Source organism: Hoplias malabaricus, chromosome 2 (assembly GCF_029633855.1).
Source record: "Hoplias malabaricus isolate fHopMal1 chromosome 2, fHopMal1.hap1, whole genome shotgun sequence".
Classification (NCBI taxonomy): domain Eukaryota; kingdom Metazoa; phylum Chordata; class Actinopteri; order Characiformes; family Erythrinidae; genus Hoplias; species Hoplias malabaricus.
Genome location: NC_089801.1, coordinates 35,797,343 through 35,811,491, shown reverse-complemented (window position 1 = coordinate 35,811,491; position 14,149 = coordinate 35,797,343). Strand labels below are relative to the sequence as shown.

Here is a 14,149-nt window from a genome sequence, read left to right as displayed (position 1 = left end):
TATCCAGAAAATGGACTAAATTTGTAAACTATAAATGGGCACTTTGGAAAGGACCATCCGCTCACTCTGTTATCTGTAGTGCTCATTACACTGGGCTTTTCCAACAATATGAGCATGTAAGGAAACCAATGAAAGGTGTTCAAGAGCCTCTGTATACATGGAGGTAAACAGGGTAAGGACACTTACTTCACCTGTTTTAATTGGTGTTAGTTAACGTTAGCTTGACTTGCTAAACTTGGTGGCTCAGATTATACTCGGCTATGTAGTTGCATTACGGAGGTTTATAGTGTCGGATGAATTTGAGTTTGACTTCGATCACATTTACAAGAATAACGGTACCTCTAAATTTGAGTTTAGTGTATTGCTAGGTTATTGTCATGAATAATGTTTGTTATTTATCTAGCTAGATACTGCCATAACAGTCAGTCATAACAGTGTTTTACCGCGGCGTTGTTCAGCTGTTGTCCACCAGTGACATCACGGTTGCATTCAAGAATTTCCATATCTAGCTCGGGTTTTTCTGTCAATTTAATAAAATTGTCAGTTTTAAAGCAAATTAAGCACGCTATTTTCATTTTAATTCATACTTATATATGTCAGTAACTAAAATAAGGTGAAATATTCATGGAGGTCCATTAAGTGGTGCTTAGCCTTTTAAGTGCTGATTAGCTGGGGTTGAGACTGGAGCAGAAGGGTATGTAAGGCTGGTAATTGGCATCTCGGTGGAACTTGCGTGTTCAGACTGTTGTTTCATCGCTAACGTCATTTTTCATATAGCCATATAGCCAGGGTCATTTAGCCACTTCTATTCAGCCACCAATGCGCCTTTTAACGTATGAATAATTTCTAATGGCTGCCCACTAGTGTCATAGAGGCATGCTGCACTGTATTTCGGTAATGTTTTATGACTGTAACAAATGTCCCACATTCCAAAAGTTAAGTGACTTAAAGAATAATTTGGGGTACAAATGCCCCCAAAATGGCTACAACTGTTGCATTCCTTGTGTCAAGCCACTCATGACCCAGAGACAACGCCAGAAGTGTCTTACATTTACATTTATGCATTTGGCAGGCGCTTTTATCCAAAGCGACTTACAAAAGAGGATCTAACATTCGAACTACAGCACAAATTATACAAAATACCTTACATTAAGTGCAATATGCCAGTAAGTAATAAGTGCATTAAAGAAAGACTTTCAGTGCAAGAGATACTCTCGGAAGAGTTGGGTTTTCAAGGATTTCTTGAATGCGGAGAGGGTTTCTGTTGCCCTGATAGTGCTTGGAAGCTTGTTCCACCAGTGTGGTACCAGAGATGAGAATAGCCACGACTGACCTGTACGGGGGGTTGGCCATGTTAGTTGGCGCTCCTTTGAGGAACGGAGAGGGTGAGCACCAACATATGGTTTTAAGAGTCTATTGAGGTAGATGGGAGCAGAACCAGTGAATACTCTGAAGGCCATCATTAGTGATTTTAATTTGATGCGAGCAGCTAAGGGTAGCCAATGCAGCTCAACTAATAGGGGCGTGACATGTGCTCTTTTAGGCTGGTTGAAAACCAGGCGTGCTGCAGCATTGTGGATCATCTGTAGTGGTCTCACAGCACAGGCCGGAAGACCTGTCAGGAGGGCGTTGCAGTAGTCAAGACGGGAGATTACTAACGTCTGAACAAGGAGCTGTGTTGCATGTTGAGTTAGGTATGGCCTAATCTTCCTTATGTTGAATAGGGAGAAGCGGCATGATCGAGCTACAGCGGTAACGTGATCTGCGAAGGTCAGCTGGTCATTGACCATGACACCCAGGTTTCTTACAACCTTGGTGGGAGCCACTGGTAGGGACTGTAGCTTGATGCTGATGTTGTGGAGAATAGCTTGCTTGGCTGGGAGGACCAGTAGTTCAGTTTTGGATAAATTCAATTGGAGGTGATGTTCCTTCATCCATGTAGATATGTCAGAGAGACAGTTAGAGATTCGAGTTGCCACTGAAGTGTCACCTGGAGGAAAGGATAAATAGAGCTGTGTGTCATCAGCATAGCACTGATATGAGAAGCCGAGAAGCCGTCTTACCTTGGCCAGGAGAAAAAGGACAGAACTGTGGCTCAGTGGTTCAAAGTCTGTATTCAGATGAAAGTAAATTTTGCATTTAATTTGGAAATCAAGTTCGCAGAGACTGGAGAAAGAGTGGAGAGGCACACAATCCAAGCTGCCTGAGTCTGATGTGAAGTTTCCACAATCAGTGATGTTTGGGGAACCATGTCACCTGCTGGTGTTGGGCCACTGTGTTATATCAAGTCCAAAGTCAGCACAGCCATCTACCAGAACATTTTAGAGCCCGTGCTTACCTCTGCTGACAAGCTTTAGGGAGTTGCGGATTTCATTTTCCAGCAGGACTTGGCACCTGTCCACACTGCCAAAAAAAAACAGTACCTGGTTTAATAACCACAGTATCACTGTGCTTGATTGGCCAGCAAACTCGCCTGACCTAAACACCATAGAAAATCTATGGGGTATTGTCAAGAGGAAGATGAGAGACACCGGGTCCAACAATGCTGAAGGCTGCTATCAAAGCAACCTGGCCACCTGCCACAGGCTGATCACTTCCATGCCACGCCGTATTGATGCAGTAATTCTCATAAAAGAAGCCCCAACCAATTATTGATCATGTACTGTACATACTTTTCAGTAGGCCAAAATTTTTGTATTAAAAATCATTTTTTTAATTGCTCTTATATAATGTGATGAGGTCAGTGAATCTGCCCCATCACCAAGACTGTGGAATGTACATTAATGAATGTATGCTTGTATTATTTCTTATCTTGTGTCTCTGGTCCTGTTCCTGGAGGAATGGTGGCAAATTTTTTGGTCTCTCTTTGTACTAGCCGAAGGGCCCGCGGTGAAGTATAGAGAAGGAGGGGAGGAGCTGGATCTGGGAACCTGTAAAAGAGAAAAAGTAAACAAGTTAAAAACTATTTACATATGTAAATACTCACCTGTGAAGCAGGAATAAGATGGGCATTTAAAATTTGTCAACGGTTGTATTGTTGTGCATGAATGTCCTCCTGCAGTTAAACATTTGTTACCCCTTAGCCAGAGTTGGGTTAGCCCAATTAGAAGAGGGGCGGGGCTAAGTTACTAAAAGGCGGGTGGTAGACCCACAGTGGGGGTAGTCAGGGTGTCTGAAACGTCACAGTCTCCGACAAAGTAATTGGCTGCCATAGTCAGTGAAGGTGGAAGGGGGCTGTGGTACGGACAAATGAGGTCTGTTTAGTCCTAAACTGATGTTTCTTTTCTTTTTCTGGTACCCCTCTGATTGTGATGTCATTACGTGTGTTACTTTGAATAAATTATCACTGAGTGAGTTACTTTTGAGTCCTGTCTGCTCCTTGCTGAGTGAATCTTCACCTTTTCATCTGTGCTCCCCACACTCCAATTTAAACATCACTACATATAATATTCAAATTTTCTGAGATAATGACTTTTGGGTTTTTATTGGCTGTAAGCCTTAATCATCAACATTAATAGAAATAAACGCTGAAGTTAATCTGTATAATACATGTTTCACTTTTTGAAATGAATTACTGAAATAAATTAACTTTTTGATGATATTCTAATTTACTGATATGCACCTGTATTTGCATAATTAACTGGTCCTGGTCCTGGTGGGCTACTGCCTGCACATTGTATAGATTCCTCTACTCCCAACAAACCTGATGCAACTCATGAGCTCATTAATAAACCTTTCCCAAGATGAAATGAGTTTGTTTGAGAGATGAAAAAACCCACGACCAGGACTGAGAACCACTGGCTTAAACTGAAGATACTAAACAAAACAAAAAATATACAATGTGGCGAAACTCATGCACAAGCCATTTTATCATAATGATTTTTTGTTTGTTTGTTTATTACACTGTATAATTTGATACCTATTTAAAGTATAAGTTACATTTATTTAAGGAACAACAGAATAATTTGCTGTAAATTCTATACATACTTAATCCTGATAATTTATTTACATTTCTGTGTAGATAGGTGAAATTTACATGTGTTTTTAATGTGTTTTTCACAGAAGCCAAACTTTTCAAAGATATAGAGAGTGTTTTAAAGCAGAGAAATGAAGAACGACTGGAAAAAAACAGACAATTGCAAATGACAGACAAACGTCTTAAAGAAACTAAAGAACAATTAGAACAAATGACCAAAGAGACTCAGCTACAGCTTCAGGAGAAAGACTCAGAGCTGGAGAATGTGAGGAAACTGCTGAGAGAGAAAGAGTCTCTACTGGAGGACACAGTGAAAGAGGTGGACAGCTGTAAAAATCAACTGGAGACACAGAGAAAGGAGCTGCAGGAAAAGAGCAGCACACTCCAGAAGATGAAGATCCAACTGGAAGAACAGAAAACTGAAGTGAGTGAAAAAGACAAACAGCTTGAAGAGAAGGAGAGGATTGTAAGTGAGATACACACACAGCTAATGGAGAGAGAGGAGCAGGTTAAAGAGAAAGAGAGACTTCTAGAGGAGAGAAACAAGCAGCTGCAGGAAAGAACACATCCTCCATCATCAGTTCCAGTCAGGAGGAGAAACAGCAAGGAGGGGGTTCATCCAGAGTGTAAGTAACTGAACTGGTCACTTAAAACACTTAATGCAATAAGTACATTTTTCATATTTATTTCACTATGAACGTTTTATCACACACTGACAAAGTTTACCAGATCAGAAAAGATGTGTGTAGTTCAGGAAATTAGGGAGCATTTAATATTACCATACAAATACAATATTGATTCTTACACTATATGTACAGTTATTTCTGTTATTGTTACACCCAGTTTCTTTTGCATATATTGCTATAATAAAAGTTTTGACCTTATAAAATTTCAGCCACACATTTTTAGGTCTTTTTTTTCAGTACCAACATTAACTATCCACAAACTGTCTTTAAGAACATGTGTTCATTCTGGTTCTGTGGTTTCTCAGTCAGGGTAGAGACTCCAGACCCAGCCGCTCCACTCAGGAGGAGAAAGAGTACATTATACAGTTTCATGAAGTTTCTTATATACTTCTCCATGCAGAATACTGCATTCACTAACACTCAGTAATAAATGAACCCCTTCATTCTTGTTGATCTGCAGTGAGTGGAGCGTCTCCTCCAGAGTCTGGTGGTGTATCAGAGCTGAGGCTGGTTCTGCTGGGGAGGACTGGAAGTGGGAAGAGTGCAGCAGGAAACAGGCTCCTGGGCCGAGAGGAGAGGAGCAGGGCTGGAGCTTCTACAGTGAGGCAGCAGAGTGAGAGCAGACAGGGCCAGGTGGCTGGGAGGCAGGTGACTGTGGTGGACACTCCTGACTATTTCAGTCCTGGACTCTCTCTGGACGAGCTGAGACAGGACGTGGGACTCTGTGTCCATCTGTTGGCCCCAGGACCCCACGCCTTCCTCCTAGTCATACCAGTGAAGCAGACCTCAGGAGAGGAGACAGACATGCTGCAGAAAATGGAGGAGATGTTTGGAGAGAGATGCTGGAGGAACACCATAATCCTCTTCACCGTCACTGATGAAGACCAAGAGAAGAGGATTGAAGAGTTTGTCCAGTCAGGAAACCAGGAGGTCCAGAGCCTTGTGGAGAAATGTGGTGGAAGAAAACAGAGAGAAGTTCTACAGCAGTGAGATCTACCTGGAGACCGAAGCTCAGATCAGAGCAATGGAGACAAAGATCAGGAAAGAAATGGCGGAAAAGAGGGTGAGAGAAGAGAGAAAAATGAAGGAAAAACATGAAAAAGAGCTGCAGAACTCTCTGAGAAGGATAGAGGGTGCAGTACAAGAGCACGAAGGAGAGATAAAACAACTTAACGACCGAACAACTGACCTAGAGAGAAAAATGAAAGAAGAGAGGGATAAAGAGAAAAGGAGAGGACTGGAAAGAGAGATGGAGAGAGAGTTAGAACGAAGGATAGAACTGGAAGAAAAGGTGAAGAGACTGAAAGAGAAGAGAGAGAGGAACAGGTGTGAGATGGAGGAGAGACACAGACGGGAGATGGAGGAGATCATGGAGACATATGAAGGAGAAGCCAGAGCTGAAGCAGAGAGAAACTTAATGAAGATCCTGCTGCCTGAACTCCAGAGAAACATTTTGGCTTCAAAGACACAGATGCTGGAGGAGTTCAGCAGACAGATGGAGGAGAAGGACATGGAGCTGGAGAAACTGAGAGAGCATTACTCAGAGCTTAGAAAGACTCAAGCTACAGATACTAATGCACAGCCCTCCAGGAGCACTGGTGGATGGATGCGTTGTTTCTTGCCACGACGCACATGATAAGTTCTCTTGTGCAGACCCACTGACCAGTGTGCAGCTCCAATACAATCAATGTAATATTTTCCGTTGGTGACCAGTGTACTGACATATATACTTCAGTGTTTTCAACTGTAGACCTTACAATAGCAGATTATAACTTTCCCCCCTCATAGCCATATTATAAAGAAAGTTGTCTAATGTTTTTGTTACAGGCTTTGTTCACACTGCAGGGTAAATCTGATTTTTACTTCAGTCTGTGAAAAGTGACCAGTACCAGTGTCTATGTTCACACATTAGTCAAATGTGCTAGCATAACTACATTAGAAGCTATGGCAACAATATGGTAATATTAAATGCTCCCTAATTTCCTGAACTACACATATTTTCTGATCTGGTAAACTTTGTCAGTGTGTGATAAAACATTCCTAGTGAGATAAATATGTTGACATGAGGAATACATGAAAAACTGAGCACTTGACCAATATGGATAACTGTCTGTGGATTTTTTTTATCTTTTTCTTTGTGGATTATCTCTCTAAGGGCAGCTTACAGTAACCATTCCTTAATACTGGAAAAAAGACAACAACCACAGAAAGGAAGGCAGTGATATCTGCCATGTTTGTTGTTGCAGTCACTGCATGCAACACAGTTAGCCGAGGGATCTGGACCTGTCACATAATTAGTGATTGGTGGGAATATTTGATCCTGGGGTCAGGCTATCTTAAATGATTTGGGGAAACTTTTGAGGTTTTTGAGATTTGCTTGTTGCGACACACATTTAAAATAATGTGTTCCTGTTGGGAAGCACATAGCAGTTGTACTGTGGTGCCTTGCTAAAAATGTAGACTGCCGAACCTTAGTTCACCTATTTGAGGTGGTGAAAACCATGTCTTTCTTGTTATCATTAATATTATTATTATTAGTATTATTATTAGTAGTAGTTGTAGTAGTAGTAGTAGTAATAATACATTTTTTGTAGAGCAGCATTCTCATACCCAAGGTCACTTTACAATAAGCATAGTACAAAGTACCCCATAAGACAAACAAAACCACAGCAATACAGCGAGTATAAAGTGTACCAATAGTGGTGGTGAGATTAGGCAGCCAAACCAGTGAGCAGCAATAAACCACAGAGTTAATTCTGTCTTGACTGTCTTATCTCACCACTGCTATTAGTGCTGTTATACTCTTTGTATTGCTGTGCTTTTGTTTGTCTTTTTACCAGGCTTTGTTCACAATGCAGGGTAAATCAGAGTTACTATAAGATGGAGATGGGATCCCAGCTGTCACCAGCAGTAATAAGAGGCCGTTAGTCTCAGCCACAGACACTCCGCCCACAAGTTGACAGAGTGTCTGATATTTTCAGTGTATTAAGTTGGTCTCAGGATTCTGCCAGTTACGTTCTGTTTGGCTACCTGCCTCCTTCTAAATATCATGCTAAAATAGCAGCCTGTCAGGGAAATTTCTTTTCCTGCAGTAGTACAAGGTTCTTGGCCGTGTTAAAAGAACACTATGTAGTATTTACCTCAAAATTACAGCATCTAAATTATTGTGATGTTCCACTGTGCAGAATAGAGGCTCTGTGGCTGCTACGCTGGCTCCACTGCTGGTTTACTGGACTAAGCAACTTCTGAATCACGAGGTGGAGGACTCTCTGAACACAAGTTGGAGTAGTAAGTTATTGCAATGTAACGTCCTTCATGTGTTGCTGTGTTAGTTAGTGATACGTTTTGTTTACATAAGTGTTATAACTGGGTTTCTGAGAGTTACTGAACAGTGAGTCAGGTTGTGTGACTGCTAACTTTAGCTGGATTAGCTCACTTTTTCACATTAGACAAGTGTTTTCTGTGGCTAGCTGTGTACATGAAATGTCTAGAGTTACACTTTGTGTCGGTGGAACCCAAGCTTTGTTGAGGACAGTATTACAATAAGGTTTGTGAGTATTACTGATGAATGAGAGCGAGTAGCGCCTGCTACCTTTAGCCAGATTAACTCACTTTAGCATTGAACATCGATTCAGGTAATAAGTGCTTTTCTGTCGGCTGCTGTGGTTATACTGGCTAGAGCAATACTAAAGTTACATTATATGGTTGAAATAACAATCCAGTGTATACTATGAGGGATATATGGGTTTTATCATGTAGTCAACTTCATTTTATTCAAGTACACACCGTTGAATATCAGCTGAAGCCCTGAGAGACCTTCGCAACAGATGTAAAAAATATTATAACTAGGTGTATGAGTGAGAGAGAGAGAGAGAGAGAGAGTGTTAGTAGAATCCCCGAGAGCCGGTCATGTTTATGTGAGTGCAGGGCAGAATTAGGCCGATTTCCACTGATTATTCCAATCCAAAAGAGAGCTTTAAATTCTGGCTCCATCTAAAATCTAGTGATTCAGTCACACTGCAGCACAAAGCACTGAAAACCCAAGAGCTCGGCCCTAAACCCAGTCCCCTCTGTCAGCTGGTTCTGACTAACCCACTAAACCCTAACACACCACAGTCTCAGTCCAGCACTCAGACCAAAGTCCAGTCAGACTGAACCAAATGATTAAACACAGCAAATCAGCCTTACTAGAACACTAGGTCAATAACACCAGAACCCAGTCTAGATTAGAGTGTTATTGGACCCTAAATGACCGTATGAATTGGCAGAGTATCTCTTCACCGTCAGAGACCTACAGCAGAGACGGAGCCTGACCAAGTACCAGCTCAGTGGCCACAGCCTGTCTGTGGAGAAGGGCAGATATAAACAGTCCTAGCTGCCCAGAGGCCAGAGAGTGTGTGGTAACTGTGAGTGCGGTGAGGTGGAGACAGGGATGCACTTTCTCCTCAACTGTCAAAAATGTAACTCAGTTCGGGAAAAATGTTATCAAAACAATCAAAAACATTGTTTCAAATTTTGAAACTGAAAGAAACCAACAAATTAAAAATTCTCCTTTTTTAGCAGTATTTTTTTTTCTTTGGTGTGGCACAATGGCTCCGCAGGTAGTGTCGCAGTCACACAGTTCAAGTCCCTCTACAGGTGACTGTCTGTGAGGAGTTTGGTGTGTTCTCCCCCTGTGTCTGCGTGGGTGCTCCAGTTTCCTCCCACGGTCCAAAAACACCTTGGTACTCAGAATTGTCCATAGGCGTGAGTGAATGTGTGTGTGTGTGTTGCCCTGTGAAGGACAGGTGCCCCCTCCAAGGTGTACTTGCGCCCAGTGATTCAGGTTATTTTCCAGACCCACCGCGACCCTGAACTGGATAAATGGTTACAGACAATGAATGAATGAATATTTTGTTTGTATTTTTTATGATTTTGCCTTGTTGATTACTTTAAGATTATAGTCTATATTTTAGAATCCTGTGTCTTTCACAGTTCAGTAAGACACAATGTTCTAAATAAAGAGAGAGAGAGAGAGAGAGAGAGAGAGAGAGAGAGAGAGAGAGAGAGAGAGAGAGATAGGTGTGAGACTTGATTTCACGACAGTACTAATACTGTGAATTGCACTCTGCAGCAGGTAGGGGGAGCTCAGGAGACAAAAAAGCCTATTCTTACATTGTATTCCTTTAAGTGGTGAAAGGTACCAGACTCACTCTAGAAAATCTACCGATGTAAGACTAGCAGGACGTTAACACTGATGGGTTCCGTCAGTCAACATTAGCAGCAGTATTAGCATGCTTGTATATGTGGAAGTAAAGATGTAGATTTGAACTTTACCCTCAAACTTTATGATGAGTTCTTTCATGAAGCTGGTGACTAAGGACACTTCAGGGTCATGACTCATTGACCCTCTCGCAGTAAAACATTAGTTACTGTTATATTATTGTAATTGTTTGCATTTCCTGCCTAATCTTTTATTACTGAACTTTGTTTTTTCTTTTTTTTTTTTAATTAATGATTATAAAACCCATATGACTTTTAGTGTGAATATGAAATGATTTTAATATTGTTAAAACTAAAATTTGTAATTTCATTCCTAACCTTCTGAAGGAAGAAATAGTGATGAACAAACACCACTATTTCTATATAATCACAGAAAAAAGAAAGCCATTAAAGCCTCAGTAGCTCTGATATAATAAGCCTTTAGAATGAAGCTTCATTTCATTGAGATGCTTCTGCCCTCTTGTGGTTAGAGACCAGACTGAATATTTTAAAATGTTCAAATATCTCCAGATGAAGTTTAATACAAAACCTCCTGAAACCTTAAAGAGCTTTACTCGCAGTGAAGCAGTACTGTCTGTTTGAGAGAAGTGGTAGTTAGTTTGAAATATTTTATATCTATCTCAAAAAGTACATTGAAAACTGGGTTGTGTGAAATTGAAGGATTACTGCAGAGCTGAAACAGTAATGATGCATTAGATCAGATTATACACTGTCTAAACTGCAGCGACAATATAGTACTGTACACTGTAATTACACTCTCTGTTAATTAATTAAATATTTACAATCAGTACTTTGTGTTTCTTTGAAAGTTTTCTTTTTGGGAAACTTCCCTGAGAGGGAAAGGAAAGAGAGAGAGATCATCATTTTAATGAATGGCTTTAAATAAACAGCGCTCTAGAGTCACCACCTGCCTCAAGCTTCATGATGCTGTAGGGTGCACAGCTCTAAAACTACTGCACACCCTGGAGCTGCTGTTCTGAAACTTCTGCTCTAGAACTGCAGCTGCTCTCCAAATCTGCAGACATCACAACATTATTACAGGAGCAAACTGTAATATATTTACCGTACTAAATAATAAAATGTCCAGGGGGTGTCACCAATGGTGTCTCTGATAGCAGTATATTCTCTTTGAGAAGTGCCCAGTCCAGAGAGGAGCTCTGTTGGAGTTTCGGCCTCAGATCCACCCTCTGTCACACTACAGTCTAAAACCACTGGCTTGTCAGTACACACAATAGCTGACATAAACAAAGCATCCTTCAGCCAAGAAGTGACCAAGTGAACAGAGATAATGTTAGATTTTAGCAGACCTAAAAAGTCTCAGTGACCTACCATAATTCTCCATGACTAGAGACGGAGTAAAATGAGAGGAAACACTGGCCATGTGTTTGAAAGATGGAGGCAGCCTAGAAGCAGCAAGACTACAGACAAATCCAATTTACCTTCATGCAGTTAGCGGTTTCACAAATTTGATTTCAGTTCCACCATAAGTAATTCAAAACAGCAACAAATTTGTTAATGTTCCTCACTTATGGAGCAGGAACAGAGCAATACCCTCCTCTCTTTTCATGCTTTTCAACGTTTGGAAGTCTCTCTACAAAACTAAACAACTCGAGTTACAAATGAGTTTCTGTGGTAATTCAAAAAGTGAATAAATGAAATGATCCTGAAATGATCTGAACAAACTAATATAGGCACTGCTGGAGTGTGAACCTTACGTTAGTAAACTTAAAATGACAAATGTCAGTAATAACTGAAGATCAGTATTTGATCTAAGAAGGAATGTAAAACCCAGACTGTAAAGGAATTTGAACCTAAAACTTCTTTAATTGTCAAACCTATGTTTAGAAATCCAACACACTGACCATGACCCCACACAGAACTTTCTGTTGGCTCTTATTGTTACAGCCTTCCCAGAAAATGCTTGAACTTACCTGTAATAGGGAGAATATTGTCTAGCACTGCAGAAAGTGCACTAGGTAACTTTTTGAGGAGGATAAGAAACAGTACATAAAAGTAGGATATGAATTTTAAAAACAGATGTTTCATCAAAACATGCATCTTAACATTGCCCTAATATCACCCAATCATTCTAAAGGAGAACAACTTTATTATTACATTTTAATGTTATTAAAGAATTATTATCATTCATTTATTGTCTGTAACCGCTTATCCAGCTCAGGTTCACGGTGGGTGTGGAGCCTACCCAGAATCACTGGGCTCAAGGCTTATTATTATCATTTAAATTTAAAATCTAAAATCTTCAAATGGAAATGTTCGTGCCTAAACCTGAAGAAACAATAACAGACAGTATTTTATTAAATTAAAGCAGCAGAAGCTTAATGTAACATCTTCTGCTCAGGTTTGTTCAGATAATACAGAAGACAACAATACAATAAAACGTGTCTGATAAATAACGGGGGCCCAAAAACAGAGCCCTGGGGAACGTTCTGAGTTATTGGAGCAGTAACTGATTTGTGTATCCCAGTATTCACAAACAGAACGGTTAAGTAAGTAATTAACGAGGATAGTACACCACCTGAAAGGCCAACAGAGGAAAGTCAAGAAATTATATGAAATCACACAGTTTCAGGGTCCTGGGGTTGAGCTCAAGCCCTGCTCCTGGTGACTGCCAGTGAGGAGTTCTTCCCGTGTCCCTGAGGGCTGCCTCCGGGTGCTCCAGTGAGTGTGTAATTAAAAATTAAACATTTTTATTTTCATACAGCACACTTTAACATCTTCTTCTTTTGCTGAGCTTACACTTGTAATATTTACAAAAATGTTCAGAATTACAATGTTTTTATTGTTAGTGTTTAAACAAGTTGACGGTCAAAGAGCTGACATTTCCCATTTTGTGCTTTGACTCCGTGTTCAACACAAACCAAATATCACAAAAACATGTAGTGGATTTTCATAATATATTGTTTTTTTTTATTATTGAATTTGAGATTTACTGCAATATTACAATAACAGAGTTCACAGATAATTAATCTACCATTGGTTCATCCTCCACATTTTGTACATAATATGAAGAAGAAACAGTTTTCCACCAGAGGAAGTGACATGTGCCATACGCAGGTCACATGGTTGTCATCAGAACTCTGCAGGTTTTAATGTGGTTTTGGGGCAGATGCTAAATATATTTTTTTTACTACGGAAATTATATTTTATACAGAAAATATATATTATATTCAATCGATTTTTAACTATTAACCATTAAAATTTAGAACATGAAAATTAATTTCACATTAAATCAAGTTCATTGTATGAATCAGGAGCCAAAGACAGTCAAAACTCTGTGGGTTGGGATTCGTTAAGTTAATATTTCTAGTGGAGCATACACAGAACTTTGTGGGGTACATGTGCACCCCAAGATTGCCAGTCATAGCGGCACAATGGTGGGTTTAGTAAAAAAAAACACTGTTAAACACTATGTAACCATGGATTACATGGCTTTGGGGGCATTTAAATTATATGGATTGGCACAAAAATTCCATAACATTTAGATTTAAATTGTTTTTGCTGAGCATATGTTTGATGGGCTAGAGACAAGAGCCTCTCTCTATCTCTCTTTCTCTCTCTCTCTCTGTAGGAGGTCACTAGTCTGAAGCTATAGAAGATGGTGACTGCAAGCACCAATGAATCAAATGTCCAAATCGTCCTGTAACAGGATTAACTGTGAACATCGTGGTGTGTGGGCGGCCTGAAGCTGAGCCTGAAGCTGTAAGAGGAGATATAGAGATAAAAATGGCGACTGCAAGCAACAATGAGCCAAATCCAGATATTGATAAGTGTTTAATATTGATTAGTTATTGATTATCTGTAACAGGTTTAACTGTGAACATCGTGGTGTGCGTTTTCCTTCACAGATTTTAAACTCATTGGACCCCGTGGTGATAAATATGACTCTGGCTCTGCTGTCACTCTCTCCTGTCACCTGTCTCCTGAAGTCAGTGCTGTTGACCTGGAGATCAGGTGGTTTAAGGACACGGAGTGTGTTTGTCTCTATAAGAACAGACAGGTGACAGAGGCGGGGCTATGAGGGCAGAGTGAGTCTGTTCACTCAGGAGCTGCAGAAAGGAAACGTCTCCTTACAGATCAGACACTGCACACTGTCAGATAGAGGACATTACCTGTGTCAGGTCACTGATGGAGACACATCAGAGGAGTGTACAGTAGGAGTGTGGGGTAAGTATCTCAGAACTCCCCTCTGTATAAACTCAGCCTC

At 40.4% G+C, this 14,149-nt stretch overlaps 1 pseudogene; it reads left to right on the top strand.

The window, feature by feature from the left end:
* Positions 1-4,187: 4,187 nt before the first annotated feature.
* LOC136676407 (uncharacterized) lies at positions 4,188-13,963 on the top strand (annotated as a pseudogene).
* Positions 13,964-14,149: the final 186 nt, after the last annotated feature.